We start from the raw sequence: 28,000 nt of genomic DNA on the forward strand, positions 1-28,000 counted from the left end.
TTAACCACCCGGCTAATCTTTGTGTCATCCGCAAACTTACTGCATACTGCATCTGCAGTATTTCGCTTTTATAATTAACTTTCATGTCATTGTGCTGGAGAGAGATAAGTCAGAATTTTCACTTGATTACTATCCAATGATCCCACCCCGCCCAACTATAAGCTGGAAGCTGAGTACCTTTCATGGTTAAATAACATTCATGGTTAATGGGCACTTAGATGAGGTACTGGAGAGCAGCCAGTAAGCATTGAACTACAGTTCAGCATGAGGCAGGATGTGCCTGGAATGCAACATATTTATTTGAAAGGCAAATAGTTTGCATGTGGTACAAGCACTGTTCTGTGATAGAACCAAAATATATACATTTGGGCTGTCGGGCACTCCTGCAAAGCTGTCCACAATGTGATCACACCACTATTCCTATTATATTAAATTGATACTTTCTTTCATGTCTTAAAAGGTTGAAGCAACATTTTGAGACAGATTTTAAGATGGTTTAAGGACCTTCTGTTACTTGATTTTGGAGACACAAATACAGCTGTGATGGAAGCAAACCTGCTGTTGTATGAATGGTAAATACTGGAATCCATTCAAATCCATTCATTAAAAGGTAATCCGGGAAGAACTATCTGAAGTGGTGCAATCTTCAATTGAGTAGTAATAACACTGTGCCTTTATTAGAATGATTGAGGTGCGCTCACTGTACTAATGTGCCATTAGAGTACTATTCATTGCTAAAATAAGGGTATATCATGTTAAGTAATGGATTAAGAGACATTGCAATTAGTTGTCTCATTTATGTTAAGTATCCATTAATTGACACTGATATGTAAAGTCATCTGGTACGCATGTGTTACAGAACTATGAGGACCAATTAACTGATATAGACAGGGTTTCTGTGGAGGAACACAACACTTCTGATGAATTAGAACAGGCCATTTTTCCGAAAGGGCAACTGCCAAAAGTTGGGACAAAAGTGACATACTTGCCTGAAGGGTCCAGTCAATGGAAGGATGCAACTGTTATTAGTAGAGCAGGGAAGGCCACTGGAAAGTATAAACGTTGGTTGAATGTACAGCATTCAGGGGAAGGAATCAAGACAATGGATTGGGAAAACAAAGTTCAAAAATGGAGGGCACAGAAACGCAGTGCCAGTTCAGATAGTACATCGGATAGTGAACACGTCCGCAGGAAAAGGTCGAGAACTATTGAAAGGACATCCCACAGCAGAAGGGAAAGATCAAGCAGTAGCAGTACAGAACGAGATACCAGGCGGGAGAGGGTACGTAGTTTATCAAGATCTCGGAACATGAGTAAGACTACGAATACTAATAGGAGTAGAAGCCCACATGCACATGAGATCTTGGTGGCTTCAAATAAATTAGATGAAAAAGTTATCAAAGAAGCTAAACAGCAAGAATTGCATAGTTGGAGTGAATCTGGGGTATACACGGAAGTACCGGATAGGGGACAAAGAGCTCTATCCCACAGATGGATTTGCACGGAAAAGGTTCTTCCGGATGGAACTTATAAGGCAAAGGCCAGGCTTGTGGCAAGGGGATTTGAAGAAAACTTAGAAGATCAGGATTTAAGGGTAGATTCACCTACAGCAGGAAAGGTTATTTTAAAGATCTTCTTGGCTCTATTAGCCACAAAGGCATGGGAATGCAAATCTATAGATATAAAAGCTGCCTTTTTGCAGGGGTATCAGCCCCAGAGAGACATTTTTCTCCGTCCTCCTAAAGAAGCAGCTGACACAGAAGCGGTACTCTGGAAGTTGAACAAATGTGTATATGGATTAAATGATGCATCTAGAGTCTGGTATTTTTCAGTAAGGTCAGTTTTGTTAAAGTTAGGCTGTTGCCAGTTGAAAGCAGATCCTGCAATGTTTTACTGGCTCTATAAAGGAAATCTTTCTGGCATTTTTATGATGCATGTCGATGATTTTCTGTGGGGTGGGACTAGTGATTTTGAAGCTATTGTAATCTCTGGTTTGAGGAAAGAATTCAGGGTTGGAAGTCAGGCTTCCGGTGCATTTAAATATATTGGACTGGAAATTGGACAGACTAAGTTAGGGGCAACTTTACGTCAGCAATCCTATTTGGAAAGCATCAGCCCAATAGCAATTAGTCATCGCCGAGTTTCACAAAAAGACGCAATGGTTTCAAAGATAGAAAAAGAGCAACTGCCAAGTTTAATTGGGCAACTGAACTGGTTAGGTAGACAGACTAGACCGGACGTGAGTTTTGATGTCTTAGAATTGAGTACAAAAATGAATGATCCCAAAGTGGAAGACATAATAAGAGCAAATAAAGCGTTGGCCAAACTAAAAATGCAGGAGTGTGTTTTGAAGTTCCCGGTTTTAGGTGACCGTAAGCACTTGAAACTCATAGTTTATAGTGATGCGTCCTACGCAAATTTATGTGATGGGGTTTCAAGCGCAGGAGGTTTTATAATTTTTCTTTTGGGGAACAATGGTAAATGTTGCCCGCTTGTGTGGGAAACAAAGAAAATAAGGAGAGTGGTAAAAAGCACTTTGGCTGCTGAGACGTTAAGCCTTATAGAGGCGGTGGATATGGCCTTTTATATAAGGATGATATTGACAGAAATTTTGGGATTAGGGGATTTGGGTAATATACCTATTGACTGTCACATTGACAATAAATCCCTGTGGGAAAATGTGCACTCTACAAAAAGTGTCAAAGAAAAGAGGTTACGGATAGACATCGCAAGTTTGAAGCAGATGTTGGACAGAGGGGAAATAACAAAAATTAAATGGGTCGACAGGAGCTATCAACTGTCAGACTGTTTTACGACAAGAGGGGCGAGTTCACAGAAACTTTTGGATATTGTTAATGAAGGGCGCTTGTTTCTGTGACTGTTTGTTTTTTCTTTCTCGTCCAAACAAAAAAAAAGCGGGGGGGAAATCATGTGTGTGTTTTTGAGTTTCTTGAAATTTTGTTTTCACCTAATTTTTTTTTCTCCAAGGAAGGGGAGACTGTTAAGTAATGAGTTAAGAGACATTGCAATTAGTTGTCTCATTTATGTTAAGTATCCATTAATTGACACTGATATGTAAAGGGGCTTCAGGTGGCCTCTGTCGGGTGATGTTAGAGTTTTGTGCAAAGGCTGTTGGAAGGAAATAAATGTGTGTTTGTGAAAAAGGAACAGAACTTTAGACTCTTCATATCACAGCAACTAAAATGTCTAACATATCAATGTGATATTTTTACATAATCAGCCCAGGAGTGCATATGTAGGACCGAGACACTATAAAGCAATTCAAGTATTTCTTTTAATACTGGCCACATGTCATAAATATATAATAACCCCTCAAAAGACTTGGCAACCCTGTCAACAGCCATGACAGCCCTCACCTCTGCCAGTGTGATATGGAACCTAGTAACTATAACAATGCAGCAATTAATTATACACATTTTTTTAACCAATATATTTTCTTTCTGTGCCCAACACAAGAGGTTTTAGCACTTTGGAAACTTTCAGTCCAGCACCCCAGTGTCAGCAACAAGCTCTCCCATGTCAGTACTGCATAGTTATGGAGAGTCATCTTACTCTACCATAACCGCACCATGGCTGCAGCAATGTGGCCATTTTCCATCCCAGCTATCCTGTAGGTATTTAGAAGGCATTTTTATTTTGGTGCTTCTGTGAGTTGGGATGTGAGAACTTGCGATGCATTGGCTTTCCATATTTATGCAGATCAAACCCCTTGCCTCACCCCAATTGAAGAATAATTTTAGCACTGTAAAATTGTGGAAAGTCAGGCAACATGACCAAATGAAGCATTAAAGGTAAAAACCCCTTGGGTATGAATATCAATTAAATGCCAATGAGGCACTTTTATGTGCGGCCCCATGAAAAGCAGGCTTTCAACCATCAATTCCAGCTGGATTTCTGCACTAGTTACAAAGGTAAAAGGTCAGTGTCACCATCTGAGTCTCCTAAAGCAATTGTTTTGTCAATCTACCACATGTGTATAGGTTAAAAAGCTTAATCAATAGGAGAACAATCTTATCTGTCGATCATTGCTCTTTGTTTTCAATTTTGACCTATCGTTTCATTCCTTTTTAACCAAACTTAAATTACTAACTTTTTTCACAATTGTTTGTCTTTAAGTTGATTTGGATGAGGAAACAAAATGTAACATCGCAAAGTTTGCAGATGACACCAAATTAGGTGGAAGGGTGAATTGTGACGAGGATGCAGGGATCCTACAGCAAGATCTGGACAGGTTGGGCGAGTGGGCAAACCAATGGCGGATGCAGTATAATTTGGATAAGTGTGAGGTTATTCACTTTGGAAGCAAAAACAGGAAGGCAGATTACTACCTGAATGGTTGTAAATTGGGAGAGGGGAGTGTGCAGCGGGACCTGGGTGTCCTTGTGCACCATTCGCTGAAGGTAAGCATGCAGGTGCAGCAGGCAGTAAAGAAGGCTAATGGTATGTTGGCCTTCATTGCGAGAGGTTTCGAGTATAGAAGCAGGGATGTGTTGCTGCAATTGTACAGGGCCTTGGTGAGGCCACACTTGGAGTATTGTGTGCAGTTTTGGTCTCCTTCTCTGAGGAAGGATGTTCTTGCTCTCGAGGGAGCGCAGCGAAGGTTTACCAGACTGATTCCAGGGATGGCGGGACTGTCATATGAGGAGAGATTGACTAGGTTGGGATTGTTCTCGCTGGAGTTCAGAAGAATGAGGGGGGATCTCATAGAGACTTATAAAATTCTAACAGGACTAGACAGGGTAGATACAGGGAAGATGTTACCAATGATGGGTGTGTCCAGAACCAGGGGTCACAGTCTGAGGATTCAGGGTAAACCATTTCGGACAGAGATAAGGAGACATTTCTTCACACAAAGAGTGGTGAGCCTGTGGAATTCATTACCACAGGAAGTAGTTGATGCTAAAACTTTGAATATATTCAAGAGGTGGCTGGATCTAGCACTTGGGGAGAATGGGATCAAAGGCTATGGGGAGAAAGCAGGATTAGGCTATTGAGTTGGATGATCAGCCATGATCGTGATGAATGGCGGAGCAGGCCCGAAGGGCCAAAAGGCCTCCTCCTGCTCCTATCTTCTATGTATCTATGAGGGATTACAGACACGTGGGTAGAACGGAGGAGCCAGGATTGCTCTCCCCAGAGCAGGGAAGGCTAAAATAATAATAATCTTCTTTATTGTCACAAGTAGGCTTACATTAATACTGCAATGAAGTTTTTAAATTAAATTTAGAGTATCCAATTCATTTTTTCCAATTAAGGGGCAATTTAGCGTGGCCAATCCACCTACCCTGCACATCTTTTGGGTTGTGGGGGCGAAGCCCACGCAAACACGGGGAGAATGTGCAAACTCCACACAGACAGTGACCCAGAGCCGGGATTGAACCTGGGACCTCAGTGCCGTGAGGCAGTAGTGCTAACCACTGCGCCACCATGCTGCCCCCTACACTGCAATGAAGTTACTGTCTAAAGACCCTAGTCGCCACATTCCGGCGCCTGGTTCGGGTACACAGAGGGAGAATTCAGAATGTCCAATTCACCTAATAGCACGTCTTTCGGGACTTGTGGGAGGAAACCGGAGCACCCGGAGGAATCCCACACAGACACGGGGAGAATTTAGGGTACCCAATTCATTTTCTTTTCCAATTAAGGGGCAATTTAGCATGGCCAATCCACCTACCCAGCACATCTTTGGATTGTGGGGGCGAAACCCACGCAGACACGGGGAGAATGTGCAAACTCCACATGGACAGTGACCCAGGGCCGGGATCGAACCTGGGACCTCGGCGCCGTGAGGCATCAGGGCTAACCCACTGCGCCACCGTGCTGCCGAGGACACAGACTTAAGGTAACTGGCTAAAGAACCAGAGGTGACATGAGGAAAAATTTGTTTTAGGCAATGCATTGTTAGGATTTGGAATGCACTGTCTGATAGGGTGGTAGATACAGATTTAGTAGTATATTCCAAAAAGGAATTGGATAAATATCTGAAGGAGAAAGAAACTGCGGGGATATGTGGAAAGGGCAGGAGTTTAGATTGAGCATTTGTCCTTTGAAAGGGCCAGCACAGACCTGATGGGCCAAATGGCTAACTTTTGTGCTGTTTTGTTTTACGATTCTATGATTCAAGTCTGCTCAGTTGCGGGCAACCCTGTCAACTGAAAGATGGATTCTGCCTCAGCCAGGTTCATGTCCAGCTGAAAATAACCTGCAGTTCGAGAAAAATAAATCACACCAGCTCCCAGCAGCTCCCGTGCTGCTAATTGTCTGTCATCCATATTACTTGATCTCAAAAGAGAAGGCAAAGAAACAGGCAGAGCCAATTTGCTTCATTGCAGATGCTTCCTCTGCTGATCGAGGAATGACATTGATCAAGGTCATGGAAGTAGCAATGACTTGCATTTCTCAACTACCTTTACAACCAAGTCAATACTGCGTTGTCAAGTTTCCAGTTATCAGGCCTGTGTCACCTTGTGCATGTGGAAAAATAAATGGGAGAAAATACTGCATGAAAATGAAATAAAAAGCAATGGTTGCACTGGAAGAAAACTGGGCTATCACGGTCAGGGAATTCCTGCTGTCTCAGTAAAGGATTTGACTGTATATTAAAGCAGTTAAAATGGCAGGGGAGGTGTGGCACAGTGGGATTTTCACTGGATTAGTAATGCAGAGACCCAGGGTAATCCTCTGGAGACCTGGTTTCGAATTGCAGATGGTGGAATTTAAAACTCAGTTAAAAGAAATCTGGAATTAAAAAGTCAATGATGAGCGTGAAAACCCAATTGGTTCACTCATGCCCTTTCGGGAAGGAACCTTTCAAAGTTTTGCTTCCTAACATCTGGGGGCTTGTGCCAAAGTTGGGAGAGCTGTCTCACAGACTCGCCAAGCAACAGCCTGACAGTCATACTGACAGAGTCATACCTTACAGATGATGTCCCTTCATCACTATTCCTGGGCACGTCCTGTCTCACTCAGCTGAGGTGACGGTAGAGTGGTATAGAGTCGGCAGGGAGTCCTCAACATTTACTCTGAACCCCATGGCGTCTCATGGCACCAGGTTAAACATGGGGAAGGAAACCTGCTGATTATCACATACCATCCCCCTCAGCTGATGAATCAGTACTCCTCCATGTTGAACACCATTTGGAGGGAGCACTGATGGTGGTAAGGGCACAGAATGTACTCTGGGTGGGGGGCTTCCATGTCCATCACTAAGAATGGCTCGATGGTACCACCACAGACCGAGCTGGCCCGATCCTAAAGGACAGAGGTACTAGACTGGGACTGCACCAGGTGCTGAGGGAACCAAAAAGAGGGAAAAACATACTTTTTTTTTCATAAACAATTTTATTGAGGTATTTTTGGCATTGTAAACAGTTACAGTGTACAGTAATGTGCAAATATCAACACAAAGCAGAAACATAGTGCAAAAGATCACTCCTCTCTCGTTAACAGTAGCCACCTATTTATCCCTCCTATTCTACTCTAATGCCCCCCTCTGCTGACATTTAATTCCCCGCGAAGAAGTCGATGAATGGTTGCCACCTTCGGGCGAACCCTAATATAGGTCCTCTTCAGGCGAACTTAACTTTTTCCAGCCCTAAAAAGCTCGACATGTCCGAGAGCCATGCTTCGGTCTTTGGGGGCTTTGAGTCCCTCCATGCCAGCAGTATACGTCGCCGGGCTACCAGGGAAGCAAAGGCCAAGACGTCGGCCTCCCTCTCCTCCTGGACCCCCCCGGGTCTTCCGAGACCCCCAAGATTGCCACCACTGGACTCATCACCACCCTAGTTTTCAGCACCTGGGACATGACGTCCGCAAATCCCTCCCAGTATCTCCTAAGTTTTGGGCATGCTCAGAACATGTGGACGTGATTCGCTGGCCCTCCCGCACACCTAGCGCATTTATCCTCCACCCCAAAAAATTGACTCATCTGGGCCACCGTCATGTGGACCCGTTGGACGACCTTGAACTGAATCAGGCTGAGCCTCGCGCATGTTGCAGTTGAATTTACCCTACTCCCGTCCATACTCCCAGGGGCAAATCGGTGGTTGCCGCATATTGGAGACCAGACCGATGCTCCCACCTCCCCTACATGCCTCCTCCACTGGCCCCAAATCCGCAGGGCTGCCACCCCGACCGGGCTGGTGGAGTACCTGGCCGGCGGGAGCGGTAGGGGGGCCGTGACCAGGGCTGCCAAACTGGTGCCCCTGCACGAAGCCGCCTCCACCCGCCCCCAAATAGGGGAAAAACATACTTGACGCCATCCTTGCCAACCTGCCTGTCGCAGGTCCATGACAGTATTGGTAGGAGTGACCAATATACAGTCCTAGTGGAGACAAAGTACCATCTTCACATTGAAGATACCCTCCATCGTGTTGTGTGGCACTACCACCGTGCTAAATGGGATAGACTTTGAACAGATCTAGCAACTCAAGACTGGGCATCCATGAGACTCTGTGGGCATCAGCAGCAGAATTGTATTCAACCACGATCTGTAACCTCATGGCCCAGCATTTCCTCCACTCTACCATTACCACCAAGCCAGGGGATCAATCCTAGTTCAGTGAAGAGTGCAGAAGGGGTCGACACAGAGGCGCAGTGGTTAGCACTGCTGCCTATGGCACTGAGGACCCGGGTTCGATCCCTGCCCCGGGTCACTGTCTGTGTGGAGTTTGCACGTTCTACCTGGGGATTCACCCCCACAACCCAAAGATGTGCCGGTTAGGTGGATTGGCCACGCTAAATTGCCTCTTATTTTTTAAAAAGAAGAAGAGTGCAGAAGGGCATGCAACATCAGGCATACCGAAAAATTAGGTATCGCCCTGGTGAAGCTACGACACAGGACTACCTGTGTGCCAAACATCACAAGCAGCAAGCGATAGACAGAATTAAGCGATTGCACAACAAACGGATCAGACCCAAGCTCTGCGGTCCTGCCACATCCAGTTGTGAATGGCGGTGGACAATTAAACAACTCACTGGAGGAGGAGACTCCACAAATATCCCCGTCCTCAATGATGGAGGAGCCCAGCACATCTACAAAAGACAAGGCCGAGGCATTTACAATAATCTTTTAAAAAAAAAATTTAGAGTACCCAATTAATTTTTTCCAATTAAGGGGCAATTTAGTGTGACCAATCCACCTACCCTGCACATCTTTGGGTTGTGGGGGTGAAACCCACGCAGACATGGGGAGAATGTGCAAACTCCACACGGACAGTGACCCAGAGCCGAGATCGAACCTGGGACCTCGGCACCGTGAGACTGCAGTGCTAACCACTGCGCCACCGTGCTGCCCTCCATTTACAACAATCTTCAGCTAGAAGTGCCGAGTGGATAATCCATCTCGGTCTCCTCCAGAGGTCCCAGCATACAACATAGAACATACAGTGCAGAAGGAGGCCTTTCGACTCATCGAGTCTGCACCGATCCACTTAAGCTGGCTTAGCACAGGGCTAAATCGCTGGCCTTTAAAAGCAGACCAAGGCAGGCCAGCAGCACGGTTCAATTCCCGTACCAGCCTCCCCGAACAGGCGCCGGAATGTGGCGACTAGGGGCTTTTCACAGTAACTTCATTGAAGCCTACTCGTGACAATAAGCGATTTTCATTTCATTTCAAGCCCTCACTTCCACCCTATCCCCGTAACCCAATAACCCCTCCTAAACTTTTTTGGACACTAAGGGCAATTTATCATGGCCAACCCACCTAACCTGCACGTGTTTGGACTGTGGGAGGAAACCGGAGCGCCCGGAGGAAACCCACGCTGACACGGGGAGAACGTGCAAACTCCACACAGACAGCGACCCAGCGGGGAATCGAACCTGGGACCCTGGCGCTGTGAAGCAACAGTGCTAACCACTGTGCTACTGTGCTGCCCAACGGATGTCAGTCTACAGCCAATTGGATTCACTCCATGTGATATCAAGAAAGGGCTGAAGGCACTGGATACCAAAAAGGCTATGGGCCCTGACAATATCCCGGCAATAGTACTGAAGACTTGTGCTCCAGAACGTGCCGCACCCCTAGCCAAGCTGTTCCAGTACAGCTACAACACTGGCATCTACCCGGCAATGTGGAAAATTACCCAGGTGTCCTGTACACAAGAAACAGGACCAATCCAATCTGGCCAATTACCGCCCCATCAGTCTACTCTCCATCATCATGGTAGGGGCCATCGAGCACGATAGTACGGCACTTACTCAGCAATAACCTGCTCACGGACACTCAGTTTGGGGTCCGCCCAGGGTCACTCAGCTCCTGACCTCATTACAGCCTGGGGTCAAACATGGACACAAGAGCTGAACTCCAGAGGTGAGGTGAGAGTGACTGCCCTCGACATCAAGGCAGCATTTGACCGAGTATTGCCATAAGGAGCCCTCGCTAAACGGGAGTCAATGGGAATCAGGGGGGAAACTCTCCGCTGGTTGGAGTCATACCCGGCACAAAGGAAGATAGTTGTGGTGGTTGGAGGTCAATCATCTCAGCTCCAGGACATCACTGCAGGAGTTCCTCAGGATAGTGTCCTCGGCCCAACCATCTTCAGCTGCTTCATCAATGACCTCCCTTCCATAAGGTCAGAAGTGGGGGTGTTTGCGGACGACTACACAATGTTCAGAACCATTCGTGACTCCTCAGATAATGGAACAGTCCACGTGCAAATGCAGCAAAACCAGGACAATATCCAGGCTTGGGCTGACAAGTGGCAAGTTACATTCACGCCACACAAGTGCCAGGCAATGACCATCTCCTACAACAGAGGATCTAACCATTCCCTCTTGACATTCAATGGCATTATCATCGCTGAATCCCAGCTATTGACATCCTGGGGGTTACCATTGATCAGAAACTGAACTGGACTAGCCACATAAATACTATGGTTACAGAGGCTGGGAATCCAGCGGCGAGTAACTCACCTCCTGACCCCCCAAAGCCTGTCCACCATCTACAAGGCACAAGTCAGGAGTGTGATGGAATAGTCTCCACTTGCCTGGATGTGTGCATCTCCAACAATACTCGAGTAGCTCAACACCATCCAGGACAAAGCGGCCCACTTGATGGCTCTCTCTTCCACAAACATTCACACCCTCCACAGCCAATGAACGTGGCAGCCGTGTGTACCATCTACAAGATGCACTGTAAGAACTCACCAAGGCTCCACCACATGCAAGTTCCCCTCCAAGTCACTCACCATCTTAACTTCATAGAATTTACAATGCAGAAGGAGGCCATTTGGCCCATCGAGTCTGCACCGGCCCTTGGAAAGAGCCCCCTACCTAAACCCACACCTCCACCCCATCCCCGTAACCCAGCAATCCCACCCAACCTTTTTGGACACTAAGGGCAATTTAGCAAGGCCAACAACTTGGGAAATATATCACCGTTCCTTCACTGTCGCTGGGTCAAAATCCTGTCATTCCCTCCCTACACCTCAGGGACTGCAGTGGTTCAAGATGGCAGCTCACCACCGCCTTCTCAAGGGCAACTAGGGATGGGCAATAAATGCTGGCCTAGCCAGCGACGCCCACATCCCGTAAATTAATTTTAAAAATGGAACTTTAACAGTAAGTACGGGTTACTTGAAAACGTTTATTATACTGCTTGTGCTGGGAAATAGGAATAAGTAAAATTGAGAAGAGGTTTATGTTCAAGGGAGGGAAGTTATATTAACCACTTCCCTGGTCAGGTTGATCTCCCATTTTGCGAATGTTATTTTTTTTTTTGCAAAACACCTGATGGCATTTGGTCTGATAGTGGTTATGTTACTAGACTGATAATGCAGAGACCTGGATTAATGATTTGGAGCCATGGGTTCAGCTCCCACCACGGTAACTAGAGTGGCCACTCTAGCCAGAGGCCAAGAATACTGGACAGCGGGGGCGGGGGGAGGGGGGGGGGAGGGGAGGGGGGGAGGGGAGGGGGGGAGGGGAGGGGGGGAGGGGGGGAGGAGGGGAGGGGGGGAGGGGAGGAGGGGAGGGGGGGAGGGGGGGAGGGGAGGGGGGAGGGGAGGGGGGGAGGGGAGGGGAGGGGAGGGGGGAGGGGGGGGAGGGGAGGGGAGGGGGAGGGGAGGGAAGGGGAGGGGAGGGGGGAGGGGAGGGAAGGGGAGGGGGGGAGGGGAGGGGAGGGGAGGGGAGGGGGGGAGGGGGGGAGGGGGGAGGGGGGGAGGGGGGGAGGGGGGGAGGGGAGGGGAGGGGGGGAGGGGGGGAGGGGAGGGGGGGAGGGGAGGGGGGGAGGGGAGGGAGGGGAGGGGAGGGGGGAGGGGAGGGGAGGGAGGGGGGGAGGGGAGGGGAGGGAGGGGGGGAGGGGAGGGGAGGGGAGGGGGGGAGGGGAGGGGGGGGAGGGGAGGGGAGGGGAGGGGGGGAGGGGAGGGGAGGGGGGGAGGGGAGGGGAGGGGAGGGGGGGAGGGGAGGGGAGGAGGGGGGGGGAGGTGTCACGGAGATAACATGGAGATAATGGCATCATGGGCCTCCCTTCCACAAACCTGCACTAAAAATGCCCAAGAACCAACCTGTGTTTTTGAGTATAACGGCTGAATTTCAAGTGAAAACACCGATGAGAACAGCAAACTGAATTGTCGGGGATTCCGGTATTTTATGAAATTACTTTTGTAATCCTCTTTAAATGATTCTTCTGTCCTAACCTTGGTATACCAGACATAAATAAAGGTCCTACGACGCCGAGGTCCCAGGTTCGATCCCGGCTCTGGGTCACTGTCCGTGTGGAGTTTGCACATTCTCCCCGTGTTTGCGTGGGTCTCACCCCCACAACCCAAAGATGTGCAGGGTAGGTGGATTGGCCACACTAAATTGCCCCTTAATTGGAAAAAATGAATTGGGTACTCTAAATTTAAAAATAAAACAAATAACTAAATAAAGGTCCTTGACTGTGGATGGACCAGCTAAAATGAAATGAAAAAATGAAAATCGCTTATTGTCACAAGTAGGCTTCAATGAAGTTACTGTGAAAAGCCCCTAGTCGCCACATTCCGGCACCTGTTCGGGGAGGCTGGTACAGGAATCGAACCAAGGCTGGCCTGCCTTGGTCTGCTTTAAAATCCAGCAATTTAGCCCAGTGTGCTAAAAACCACATGGTCAGGTACAAAACCAGGCGAATGGCCAGGTAGCTGGGGGACTTAAGTGCATTTAATTAGATAATTTTTTTAAAAGTCTAGAATCATAGATTTACAGTGCAGAAGGAGGCCATTCGGCCCATCGAGTCTGCACGGCCCTTGGAAAGAGCACCCGACCTCCACCCTATCCTCGTAACCCACCTAACTTTTTTTTTGGACACTAAGGGCAATTTATCACGGCCAGTCCACCTAACCCGCACATCTTTGGACTGTGGGAGGAAACCGGAGCACCCGGAGGAAACCCACGCACACACGGGGAGGATTGTTACAATGAAAAGCAGAAGGGTGGAAAGATGGGCCTATATTTTATGTTCAGGGCGTCACTGAAGTTGGCGGGGTTGGACAGAGAATGTGAATCCGCTCCCGCCCGGGAGTGCATTGTTAAAACAATATTCTGCTGGCTGGCCAATTAACAGTCATCCAGCGTGAAACATGCTCTGTGAATGGCTGAGCGTTGCTGGGGAGGACAGGTGGAGGGCGGGCACTGATAAAAGGGAGGATGCGGGTTGGGGGTTTGCAATGTGCCCCTCAGGAGGATAGCTGCTGCGAAGTTGTCTCAGGGAGCTGCAAAATATTAGTGGAAAAACTATGGCACAAGTATCTGGGCAGCACAATCACCCACAGACCTCAGTCCCCAGATACATTTATTAATTTTATTTGAGCCCTTCATTTCATCCTACTCTGGATCGAGGTTGCAGCTAAAGCCTAAAGGCTGCCTTGCCAATCAGCCCGGACTGCCCGACATATAAGACCAGACGGGCCACGTAAAATCCCAGTCGGTTGCTGTTTCATTCATTTAAATTGGCTTCTTATCTGCGGGCGCGCGGGCGTGTCTGCGACCAAACTACCGTGCAAGGGCGCAAAGATGTCGGGACATGCGCCCGACGTCTTCACTCTTGATTTTATATGCTTTCAGGTCGGGCGTGCGCCCACCATAGCAACGTAAAATTCGGGCCATGGATATTAACAGAAACATTTGCAGCATTACGGGGAAAAGGGAGGGAGTGGGACTAGCTGAGTAGCTCTTCTAGGGAGCCAGCAGAGACATGACCGGTCAAGTGGCCTCCTTCTGTGTTGTAATCATTCTATGAAACATTGATATCACGTTAAGACAGAACTACACAGTACCCTGTAGGCAATTCCAAACAACATTCAAAGCAGGTTTTAACGGCAATACAATTCATGGAAGTTCTGAAAAGGAGATATCAAATTCAAAAGCTTTATTGCAGTTTGTAGTGATATGGTTACGCTGTACGAGAACATGTTGTCTGCAGTTTCACAAAGTTAAGCCTGCAGATATCTGTGTGTGGGCAGACTGAGTCAGCAATGTGTGGAATGTTAGATATCACCACTTATTCATTCCTGCAGTGTTCAGCAATGCAATACAATGTAACAAAGGGATTGGAGCATTTCATGGACACATGAATCCTTTTGAGAACTGCTCACCTTAGGTGACTTGAAATAATGATTTTGGTTTTTCAATTAAATGAATACAGAAGTGTCACATGGCTCAGTGTGTAAATGTGTCACTCAAAGGGGAACGGAGCACTGAGAATAGGAAACTCCCAGCTGTTATCCCTGGTCTGTACTGAGTTACCTGTGTCAGCCATGTATTAACTGGAGAGGTACATTCATCCCCATTGTTCCTGGGGGTAAATCAGCCAGGGTTCCTGCTCTCTGGGATTATCCAGTCATTCTTGTTGGAAAGTAAACAATTGTAAATGTGGCCAGCATCAGAGTTAGCTATAATAAAAACAGAAAGGGGGCAGCACGATGGTGCAGTGGTTAGCACTGCTGCCTCACGGCGCCGCGGTCCCGGGTTTGATCCCGGCTCTGGGTCACTGTCCGTGTGGAGTTTGCACATTCTCCCCGTGTCTGTGTGGGTCTCACCCCCACAACCCAAAGATGTGCAGGGTAGGTGGATTGGCCGCGCTAAATTGCCCCTTAATTGGGAAAAAAAAAGAATTAGGCTACTTCAAATTTTTAAAAATAATAATAAAAACAGAAATGCTGGAAAACGCAGCAGGTCTGGCAGCATCTGTGAGGAGAGGAACAGAGGGCGCAATTTAACTAAATGGAACAAAGTGAACCACAGCGACCACGTTTAGCCGCGTGTTGCCCAGCGCTCGTAGCGGCGAGAAACACAACACTATCGAACGGCACTCGGGTTAGATCGGGGGCCTCAGCGGGGAATGCGTGACCCAGGCCGCACATCGCCCCGTTTTATGCACTGAGGACCCCCCCCCCCCCTTGCCGGACTTCCTCAGTGTAGCAAGAGGTCAGGGCGCCATTTTTAAATGACTTCCCAATCTCTGGAGCCCCCCCCCAAGCCCCCTCCCCCCCAGCCCCAATGCACTATGAGGGGGGTCTCCAGACCCCCACCCCCCCCAACATCAGTGCAGGGCACCCCTGGCCCAATTGCCACCATGCAAAAAATGCCAGCTTGGCACCACCAACCTGGTACCCTGGCAGTGCCAAGGCACCTCACTGCCCAAAGAAGACCTCTGATGCCCTGGGAGACCTCCACATGTGCTATTCTGTCTGGTCCCGTTTGTGGAGACCAGTACTGAATGGCAGTCATTCGAGGTCTACAAGGCGTAGGGGATAGATCCCAACATCTCAGGTACCTTGGGAAACTGCATATTGCAGTGAGACTAACTGTCTCGCTCTAATATGCGGATTTGCCAAAAGGTGATCCAGCCCACAATGGGTGGGATTTACATGGCAACGTCTCGGGAGATCGCGTTAGATCTCGCGAGACGTTGCGAGCCGGGTAGATCCCCGCGGGGGGGGGTCCCCTGGCTTCTATTGGCCACATTGCGCTGCGGCGAGCTGCTTTTCAGGCGCAGCGAGGGTGTTCGATCATGCCCAGAGTTAAAGTTTCAAGTCCAGCATTAACTCTTCTTTGGAACCGACAGCTCCACAGTCAATTAGGCAGCTGCCACAAAGCAGGATCATATCGACATCGCTGCAGGAGTTCCTCAGGGGAGCACCCTCGGCTCAACCACCTTCAGCTGCTTCATCAATGACCTCCCTTCCATCATAAGGTCGGACGTGGGGATGTTCGCTGATGACTACACAATGTTCAGCACCATTCGCGACTCATCAGACACTGAATCAGTCCCTGTCCAAATGCAGCAAGACCGGACAATATCCAGGCTTGGGCTGACAAGTGACAAGTTACATTCACACCACACAAGTACCAGGCAATGACCATCTCCTACAAGAGAGGATCTAACCATCACCCCTTGACATTCAATGGCATTACCATCGCTGAATCCCCACTATCTACATCCTGGGGGTTACCATTGATCAGAAACTGAACTGGACCCAGCCATATTAATACTGTGGCTACCAGGGCAGGTCAAACACGGAATCCTGCGGAGAGTAACTCACCTCCTGACCCCCCAAAGCCTGTCCACCATCTACAAGGCACAAGTCAGGAGTGTGATGGAATACTCTCTACTTGCCTGGATGAGCGCAGCTCCAACAACACCATCTCAACACCATCCAGGACAAAGCAGCCCCGCTTGATTGGCACCCCATCCACAAACATTCACTCCCTCCACCACCGACACACAGTGACAGCCGTGTGTACCATCTACAAGATGCACTGCAGAAACTTGCCAACTATCCTTTGGCAGCACCTGTCAAACCACTACCATCTAGAAGGTTAAGGGCAGCAATTGCATGGGAACAGCACCATCGCAAGTCAACCAGCATTCTGACTTGGAAATATATCGTCATTGCTCTATTGTCACTGGGTTGAAATCCTGGAACTCGTCCTTAACAGCAATGGGGAAGCTGCTTCACACACAAACTGCAGCAGTTGAAGGAGGCTCACCACCATCTGTTCAAGGGCATTACAGACGGGCAACAAAGAATACCCACATCCTGTGAATGAACAAAGAAAACTGTTTTTAAAAATAGATTTAGAGCAATGCTCCCATCCCAAGCATACAAAACCTATTCTAAACTCATGTTCCCCTTTCCTGAAGATCTGTAAAGTAAACTGGGGGAGCAGCAGGGCTCAGAGCATGATCAATTTCCTTCCAGAGATACTTTTCTACAACAACTTGCATGTACAAAGCCCTTTAAAAAAAATTTAGAGTAGCCAATTCATTTTTTCCAATTAAGGGGCAATTTAGCGTGGCCAATCCACCTAAAATGCACATCTTTGGGTTGTGGGGGGCGAAACCCACGCAGACACGGGGAGAATGTGCAAACTCCACATGGACAGTGACCCAGGGCCGGGATCGAACCCGGGACCTCGGTGCCGTGAGGCAGCAGTGCTAACCACTGAGCCACCGTGCCGCCCTGAACGAAGAAAATTGTGAAAAATTATTTGACATTCCAGTGTGAGTATGAGACATTCAGGGTGGCACGGTAGCACAGCGGTTAGCACTGTTGCTTCACAGCGCCAGGGTCCCGGGTTCGATTCCCGGCTTGGGTCACTGTCTGTGCGGAGTCTGCACGTTCTCCCCGTGTCTGCGTGGGTTTCCTCCGGGTGCTCCGGTTTCCTCCCACAAGTCCCGAAAGACGTGCTGTTAGGTGAATTGGACATTCTGAATTCTCCCTCTGTGACCCGAACAGGTGCCGGAATGTGGCGACTAGGGGATTTTCACAGGAACTTCATTGCAGTGTTAATGTAAGCCTACTTGTGACAATAATAAAGACTATTATTATAAGAGGAGGAAAATTGGGGAGGTTTTTTTTTGCTGAAAGAAATAGAGGTTGCGGCTTTTAAAACTCCTAATTCTGCATTGTCAGGCATGTTATCTTGGAGCAACCTTGGCCCCAAAGAAAGCCTGCTTATCTTCCCAATTCAGAAGAATACTCACGAGTTGCACTTTAGGTAACTCCCAAACATGTGGAGATTATAGATGGAACCTTCATTCGGCAGACATCATTTACCACAGCAACTCCAGAAAGGTGGCACAGTGAGCATGGCAACCAAAAAACAAAATGGGAGCCAAATTGGACAGTCTGCAAAAACAGGTGCAGGGCTCACAATGCCCGATTACTTTGCGCACATTCAATACGATACAAGCAGCATTACCATTCGAACAGCATGCAGCCATCACTAACTATTTCGTTGAGTGGCTGTATGCCACTTAACACTAGCCTGCCACTTAATGCCATACAACCTGCACTTCTAACAAGGGAGATATATTGTAACTCACCTCCTGATCCTCCAAAGCCTGTCCACCATCTACAAGTCAGGAGTGTGATGGAATACTCTCCACTTGCCTGGATGAGTGCAGCTCCAACAACACTCAAGAAGCTCGACACCATCCAGGACAAAGCAGCCCCGCTTGATTGCTCCTCCTTCCACAAACACTCACTCCCTCCACCACCGACGCACAGTGGCAGCCGGGTGTACCGTCTACAAGATGCACTGCAGGAACCCGCCAAGGTTCCTTAGGCAGCACCTTCCAAACCCACGCCCTCTACCATCTGGAAAGACAAAGGAAACAGATACTTGGGACCCCCACCACCTGGAGGTTCCCCTCCAAGTCACTCATCACCCCGACTTGGAAATATATCGGCCGTTCCTTCACTGTCGCTGGGTCAAAATCCTGGAATACCCGCCCTAACAGCACTGTGGATGTACCTACACCTCAGGGACTGCAGCGGTTCGAGAAGGCAGCTCACCACCACCTTCTCAAGGGGCAATTAGGGATGGGCAATAAATGCTGCTCTAACCAGCAACGCCCACATCCCGTAAAAAATGAATTTAAAAAGCAGGTGGCAGAAGTCTCTGTACAAGTCACTCTGATGTGGAAAAAGACTGAACAATGGCACAGCATGGGAAAGAACATATTCAAAGGTTCACGGACACTGCACTGGAGGCTTTGGCAGAGGAGGTGCAAAGGAGGAGATAGTATATGCAAGAATCTATGGTGCCCTGCAGACAAATGGCCAGAAGGCAGTTGCAGCATTCAATGGCAGCAGCCTAACCCGAGGACCTGGATGCAATGCTGCATGATGTTCAATGACAAGTGGTCAAGGTCAGCAAATGCATTCTTAAACACCACATCCTTAAGACAGCATCACAAGCCTCAGGCACTGCTCAATTCACCCTCTTACGCTGAGCACCGTTGCAAGCCACAAGCCCACATCTCAAAGCTTGCACACACTGTCAGCTATACAACTATGACAACCACACCATCCAAACATTAAGTTAAGATTGCATAGGAGTTTTGCTGCAGAGGACTTAGATGAGGACGTTGATGCGACAGGTTGCAGAAGAAGGCTGATAGGTTTGCTGAAATACTTGGTGCATTGGAAAGCCTGCCAGAAAGCTTGCAATGGGGCAGCACGGTGGCGCAGTGGTAGCACTGCAGTCTCATGGCACCGAGGTCCCAGGTTCGATCCCGGCTCTGGGTCACTGTCCGTGTGGAGTTTGCACATTCTCCCCGTGTCTGCGTGGGTTTCACCCCCACAACCCAAAGATGTGCAGGGTAGGTGGATTGGCCACACTAAATTGCCCGTTAGTTGGAAAAAATGAATTGGGTATTCTAAATTTATATATAAAAGAAAGCTTGCAATGGATGTCAAGGAGCATGGAGGAGTCCGGGACTAACTTTGCGTAGGGCTTTTAGCAGAGTTTAGAACCCATCCATTCCAGCATGGGAGTGGTGGGCATACGTCTGGTGCAATCTGTGATACAGTGTCCGATGGCCAATATTGCTGCTCCCACAGCAGTACATGAAGAAACCACCGGTGGGATTTTCTGAGGCCGTGAATTCCCACCTCAAGTCAACAGGCCTTTTGCTAATACGGCAAGTTTCCCCACCCATGACAATCCCTATGGTGTGCGGGACCGTAAGATCCCAGTCCATCTGTCTGGGAACTGAAGTGGAAGCTCAGACTGGAGTCATGCAAAATCAGCTTGCTGCCATGCAAGGTCAGATTGTGGCCAGCCATCATGGCTGCAAATACCAATGTTCAATGGCACTTGCAGGGAATCACAGCAATCCAGCGATCCACATGCAAAGCTCCTTCAAAATTCATTTTGATGGACTGGACACTGTGTCCAGACAGTTGAAAAGCGTCTCCCCTGCCAGGTCCTGTTTCTTCAACTCACGAATGGCCAGTGTTCCAGGGAAGAGAAAGGAAACTCGACAAAGACACTCTGAGGCTCTGCTTCAAGTGCGGAAGCATTTACATTAATTTTTTTTAAAAATGTTTTTATTCTACTTTTTCACATTTTCTTTGAAATTTACCCCCACCAATAAACAGTAACGAATACAATGTCAAATCTCTTATTGACAACAACGATCCCATCCTCCCACCAACCCCTAAACAACAGCCCACATGACAATATAAATATCAAATAAGAAAAAAACAGAAAAGGAATCAGGAATCGCCCATTGTCACCATTAACATATAGTCAACCCCCCCACGCTAGTATTCAAGGCCATCCAATCCCCGAAAGTGTACAATGAATGACACCCATGAATTGTACCCCCCTCCCCCCTCCCAGACTCCTCCCCTTCCACTTCCTCGCGAAAACACCTCACCCAGTATCGGTCCCTTCCCCCAGCTTTTCACCCCGGCTAGGCTCATCGAAACCTGTTCTACCAGCCTCTGATGTCCGCAGCCCCTCCCCCCCCACCTCGCTCTGACCGGTTTAAACCGGCCAGCGTGGAGGCCCCCGCCCAGGTCTCCTTCCCCCACCCCTGCCCAGGCCCAAGAAAACAAAGAAATCCCCTTTAACACACAACCCCAGCATAAACCCACAAGCCCTAAAGTACCATCAATGCAAAGGAAAGTCCCAACTCTTACCTTGTCCAAATAGACAACGTCGACCTATTTAGTGCATACAACAACATAGTGAAAAGATAAAGTTACAGACAGCTACATACTCTCCTACCCACCCCCTACCCTCAGTACAAGACCAGTCCTCAGTCCCATTTCTCAGTTCTGCCACAGCCCTCCTGCCTTCGCAAACACCTCCGCCGCTTCCACCGTCTGAAAATAAAAGTCTTTGGATTTGTAGGTCACCCTCAATTTAGCTGGATATGGGCAGCATGGTGGTGCAGTGGTTAGCACTGCTGCCTCACGGCGCCGAGGTCCCAGGTTCGATCCCGGCCCTGGGTCACTGTCCATGTGGAGTTTGCACATTCTCCCCGTGTTTGCGTGGGTTTCGCCCCCACAACCCAAAGATGTGCAGGGGAGGTGGATTGGCCACGCTAAATTGCCCCTTAATTGGAAAAAATGAATTGGGGACTCTAAATTTAATTTAAAAAAACACTTAAGTGGATACACTATGCCGTACCGCAGCTTGCTGTTATACAGTGCCGATAGCATTTACATTAATAACGGGAGGTGCTTATTCAGTCACATGAAAACCTATGGCAGAAACTCACGAGCCTGAGTGGACATCATCTGTGAAGCAAGGGACAGCCAACAACTAGGATTACTGAGGTGCTGTCCCAAGGAGTGGCAGAGGCTACTTGGTGCTGTCCTTTCTCAACGTATCAACATTCACGTTGCCACCATTGCCACTTTGCCAGTGCACCAGCTGTTGGCCAGCCAGCCAAGACTTTAAAAAAATGTATTCCTTCATGGGATGAGGGTCAGCATTTGTTGCTGGCCCCAAACTGCACTCGAAATGAGTGGTACACCAGACCATTTCAGAAAGCGTTTACGAGCCAACCACATTGCTCTGGGTCTGGGTCACATATAGGCCAGACCAGGTAAGGACAGCAGATTTCCTTTCCTAAAGGACCGCAGTCGCTCATGTCGGGGTGGTGCAATCCAAAACCAGGCCTTTTCGACCCAGAGCTGTTTGAGGTCATCCTGCAATGCCTTCTGCAGTGTCCCCAGTGAAAGCCAGCAGCCTTCCACCCATCATGCTGTAGCCACTGGGGTAGTCCTGTGTATGAGCACTAGGATAGGAAAAGGCCGGAGCCTGGGAGAGGGAGGTGCACATGGCACTAATCACTGAGACTCATGCCTTAGGGGGGCCTGGGATCAGGCAACACATCCCCCTCTCTCAAATGACCACCTGCTTGTCTCACTGTCCTGGCAGACAAGCATTCGGTGGGCGCTCCACTCTGGGATACAGTTCTGTAGTATAAAGGGTTATTGGAGTGAGAGCCTGAGTCCGTGCGACCATTTGTTTTTGACAGCCACTGACAGTGCATTCTGGTGATGTAGTCCATCCCCAGCTGCACTCTCATTCTCCTGCGCAAAGAACAGCCCTCTAACGGACTACAGGAGTCAAGGTGGCGGAGCAGGCTGGGCATACAGGAGCAGCAGTGGTTACAGCAACAGCGCGACACGGGCAGCTGGAGGGTTAGACAAGGCCAAGAAAAAACACATCTTGCCACCTTCACAGCTTCCAGAACTCCTCCTCAGCAAGAACATTTCCCAAACCACACACCTTGTAGACTTTAGCCACTTGTAAAGACTGCAGAACAGCAACTAACCTAGAAGTATTTGATGATCCCTTCAAACAGCGCTAATCCTTTCTTTTGCTCAACGTGTATTCAGCTATGAAGGAGGTTCGCTGGAGCATTGATCTCGAAAATAGTTGCACTGGGGGCAACGTAACATGTTGATTGACGTCACAATCTCCATATTTCGGTCGTTGTTCATTGTGCACCGACCACCACCCCTACCAAAGGTGTCTGGTGTGAATGCATGGCAAAGTGCCATTTTGAACCTCTGAGGGCATTCATAACACTCCAAAAAAAAGTGTCTTGCCATGCATGCTCCATTCCCGTCCTCCTGGCGAGAGCATGAACACACGCACCCCCAAAACCCGCGAAATCCTTGGTTCCACGGTTGGCAGTTACAAAGCATCGGCAGTTTCTCGCCTCTCAACAAACGTCATGTCATGAGCTCAAAGATATTTGTGGGGGTTTCGGAAACCTGGCTAAAGAAGAGAAAACCGGAGGGTTCTTTATGCTTCAGGAAGGAAACGTGAATGTGAGAGGGGGAGGGTAGCACCGCGCCGATCAGAGAAGTCTTTATGTGTTGGGAGGAACTGAGAAATAGCACTGTGCCGTTCGGTCTCAAGTGTAAATGTAGACGAGGGACAGCAATACAGAGAGCTCACTGCTCCAAAACAGGATGTAGCACAAACAAAAAGCACCTAAATTAATATTCATGTTTATTCTCCATCCTGTACGCATTAGCTGTTCTGTACGATGCTGATTGCTGCAAACATGCAGTCACCATTGAACACAAAAGGTATAAACAAATATACAAAAAGGAGCACATTTGTATGAAGACTTTCAAAACTATATAGGAACAGGAGCAAACATCGCAGCCATCAAAAGCCTGCTCGGCCGTGTTGCTGACTGTGGCAGTTCTAACATTTTAATCCGAGGGCTGGATTTGTATCCTCCGGGGGTGTAGCAGGAGTGGGAAAATTTCATGAAAATTGCAGAGACCTACGCCATGCCTTACCCTGCAATGGAGCCAACTGGCTTGGCAATGCAGTGTGCAGAATCACAAGGCCAGCCAGCCCACACCCTTAAAAGGCTCGACTGAAAATGAGGAACCCTGAGAATGGGATCGCAAATAGCCATTTTGACCCCCTTCACAACGTCTCCCAAACTGCACGAAAATCCAGCCCCTAGTTCCCTATTCTTTCTCCACTCTCTTTATATTTTCTCAAGTACCTGTCTGCCTCTTGAAATACCCCAATTGAATCTGCACCCATGGTTTCGTGTCCCACATTCTCACAACATTTTTAAAAACTGGATTTGCCTTTAATTGGCTTGTCCTAATCTTACCTCCATTTCTGATGTGATTTTATCACTCAGCATAGGCTAAAGAGTTTTATTCTATCGGTGACAATCAATAAAGCTGCAAGCAGATTGCTGGCTTTTTGTTTTCATTTGACTTCACGAAAATGTGACATCAGAGCCTCAGAAATTTGAGAAAACTAATTAACGAGGGCCAGCCACAAATAGGTTACACAGTTCACTGCAGATGCACCAATATAACAGGCCTCAACAGTCTATTATTTTCATACTGCAGTGTCATGGTGCTCTGAACTACGCACAAACAGCTGATTTCCAGGTTATAGTTAGATGTATCAAAGGGGAAGCTAAATAAACGCACAAAGAAGGCAGCACGGTGGCGCAGTGGTTAGCACTGCGGCCTCACGGCGCCGAGGTCCCAGGTTCGATCCCGGCTCTGGGTCACTGTCCGTGTGGAGTTTGCACATTCTCCCCGTGTCTGCGTGGGTCTCACCCCCACAACCCAAAGATGTGCAGGGTAGGTGGATTGGCCTCGCTAAATTGCCCCTTCATTGGAAAAAAATGAATTGGGTACTCTAAATTTAAAAAATAAAATAAACGCACAAAGGAGAAAGGAATAGAAGGATATGTTTTTTTAAAATACATTTAGAGTACCCAATTCTTTCTTTTCCAATTAAGGAGCAATTCAGCTTGGTCAATCCACCTACCCTGCACACCTTTGGGTTGTGGGGGTGAAACCCACGCAGACACGGGGAGAATGTGCAAACTCCACACGGACAGTGACCCAGAGCCGGGATCGAACCTGGGACCTCAGCGCCGTGAGGCAGCAGTGCTAACCACCGTGCCGCTCGAATGGATATGTTGATAGGGTGAGGGGAAGGAGGCTTGAGTGGAACATAAACCAGCTGGGCCAAATAGCCTCTCTGTAAATATTGTGTAATTCTCTGCAATTAATAAGAATACAGGGTGAACCCATTTATCCTGTTAACCACATTACACTCCCTCCAGAGGAGAAGGAGTGTGACGTTGATGTAAAGTTGCACGGGTACCTTGTACAAACAGACATTCTTCATCTTGTGAGGACTAAAAAAGTCAACAACGGCAGGATATTCAACCATGAAAGGCATCACAGATGAGCTCTTATCTTCACCCAGTATTCAGACAGGCACGCTATCCAGCAGCAGCCCCGCCTCTTCTGCTCCCAAAGCCCAGGGGTACTGAGGCCAATTACTGGTCTGCATGGCTCATGAAACATTGGGAATACTTTGCCCCCTTTGATGTCAGCAAAGAATCTGTGAACACAGATAGATTGCAAATATTTTCACAACTTACAGTCTCTTTAATCCATTTGCTTTCGCCGGAAGTCTTTACAAAGTGAAACTCATGTTTTTGCCAACTTTCCTGCCAGAATTCAGGGCAACTTTACTTCCCCATTTTAGACCAAGTTCAGTCTTGTTTGGATTGGAGTTCTTTTAAAATTCTGACCACGCACATAGATTCCAACCTCAAGATGCTGCAACCCTGATAATTACTGTTGCTTGGATACACAGAGCTAAATGCGCAAAAGGCAGTCTGCAGGGCATCTGAAAGACTCCAGATTGATAGTTCTATCTTGATGATTTCAGGTTTACTCGATTGAAACTCTGACAGAGGTTTTGCTTCTGTTTAAAACCTTAATCCACACTTTAAAATTAATTTAACACCCACATCTGCAAATCCAGCTGCTTTGGAGGATATTCTCTGTGAATTATGTGACTGCAATGTGGTTCTAATTATGTTTGTTCGCTTTTATCAAAAAAAAATCCTTTCTCTTGACTTCCCCCGGCCACTCCTGCCCAGATCACATCACGTAGCGACAGCAACCCGTACTGTATTTCTGCCAAATGGCTGTGGGCTTGACAGGTTATTTTCAATTATTTGGGGCATGACAATTGAGCCAGATGTGACATCCACACACATGCCCTTCCTTTTAACAGGGGTCCATTAAATGTCAATCATTTTTTTTCTTCTAAATTTAGAGTACCCAATTCTTTTTTTTCCAATTAAGGGGCAATTTAGCGTGGCCAATCCCCCTAGCCTGCACACCTTTGGGCCGTGGAGGCAAAACCCACACAAACACGGAGAGAATGTGCAAACTCCACACGGACAGTGACCCAGAGCCGGGATCGAACCCAGGTCCTCAGTGCCGTAGTCCCAGTGCTATCCACTGCGCCACCGTGCCTCCAGGTTTAAATTCATGACTGAACCTTTTACACATCCAGAGACCCACATAATGCTGTGGCCTTGTTCCCTGGTCTGCCAGGCGCTGACTTAATCAGCTGGAAGAGGGTGGAACGGCCAAGCCACGGGAGCATTTAGTCCCACAACCAAAGAAGAAAGAGAGAAGAAATACAGGCTAACTTCCAAAAAGGAGCCATCATTCATGCAGCTATTTGGATAGCTTAGCTCCCATATGGAAGTGCAGTCAGACAGACTGCAATACAAGGAAAATTATCAGATGCTGTTAAAAAAAAGGCAACAGAAATGTGATCTTAGATTATCCACATACACCAACCTCATTAATTATATGTACCGAGATTCTTTTAGAATTTAGATCATCTCTCTCTGGATCCAATGTCAGCACGGATAACATCTGTTCTCGACGATCGATGGTCCTTCACTCGAGTGAAAGGGTTTTTGATTATCTTCCCCCGGCGAGAAAGACAAAGGATGGGAAAAGTAGACGGTGATGGGGGTTGGGGAGGAGGCAAATAGATGTTTGAGGAGGTCAGAAGGGTTGGAGAGAGGGTTACTTTCCTTCACAGGGGCCGAACATCTTTATCTTGCACTTTTAGAATCGAGACCGTATTATTTTCTTGTACATGAGGACTCTGGGGCGGGATTCTCCGACCACCGCCGGGTCGGAGAATCGCCGGGGGGGGAGGGGGGGGTGGGGGGCGTAAATCCCGCCCCGCCTCCCCGACGCCGCCCGCGATATTCTCCGCCCCCCCCCAAAATCACGTCGACGTGAATGGCGCCGCGCGCTTCGCAGAATGGCGAGGACCGGCGCGACGCAATGGGCCCCAGGGGGTCCGCCTGGCCAGGTGCCAGCTGGCAACAGTCGCGACCATGCAGCCCATGTCACCTGGCTGCGTGGGGGGGGGGGGGGGTATGGGCAATGATGACATGTCGTCTATCCACCCCCCACAGGCCGTTATGTTTGGTCATCACCCAGCGATGTTGGCCGCCGTGGCGGGAGCCGCATTTCTACATGTTGCCCTGGGGGAACAGGAGCAGGAGCGTGCCAGGGAGGCGGCGCTGGCTGCCGCAGAGGAGCGTGCCGCAGGGAGGCAGGTGGCAGCCGCCCAGGCTGGACGGCCGCCCGCACGACAGGACGAGGAGGAGGAGGTGGTGGTGCCACAGCAACCTGTGTGTCAGTGTCCCGTGTGTCAGTGTCCTGGGCGTCAGTGTCCTGGGCGTCAGTGTCCTGGGCGTCAGTGTCCTGGGTGTCAGTGTCCTGGGCGTCAGTGTCCTGTGTGTCAGTGTCCTGGGCGTCAGTGTCCTGGGCGTCAGTGTCCTGTGTGTCAGTGTCCTGGGCGTCAGTGTCCTGGGTGTCAGTGTCCTGGGCGTCAGTGTCCTGGGCATCAGTGTCCTGGGCGTCAGTATCCTGGGCGTCAGTGTCCTGTGCGTCAGTGTCCTGGGCGTCAGTGTCCTGTGCGTCAGTGTCCTGGGCGTCAGTGTCCTGGGCGACAGTGTCCTGGGCGTCAGTGTCCTGGGCGTCAGTGTCCTGGGCGTCAGTGTCCTGGGCGTCAGTGTCTTGTGTGTCAGTGTCCTGGGCGTCAGTGTCCTGGGCGACAGTGTCCTGGGCGTCAGTGTCCTGGGCGACAGTGTCCTGGACGTCAGTGTCCTGGGCGTCAGTGTCCTGGGCGTCAGTGTCCTGGAGGTCAGTGTCCTGGGCGTCAGTGTCCTGTGTGTCAGTGTCCTGGGCGTCAGTGTCCTGGGCGTCAGTGTCCTGTGTGTCAGTGTCCTGGGCGTCAGTGTCCTGGGTGTCAGTGTCCTGGGCGTCAGTGTCCTGGCAGTCAGTGTCCTGGGCGTCAGTGTCCTGGGTGTCAGTGTCCTGGGCGACAGTGTCCTGGGCGTCAGTGTCCTGGG

This window comes from Scyliorhinus torazame, chromosome X (genome assembly GCF_047496885.1).
Source record: "Scyliorhinus torazame isolate Kashiwa2021f chromosome X, sScyTor2.1, whole genome shotgun sequence".
Classification (NCBI taxonomy): Eukaryota; Metazoa; Chordata; class Chondrichthyes; order Carcharhiniformes; family Scyliorhinidae; genus Scyliorhinus; species Scyliorhinus torazame.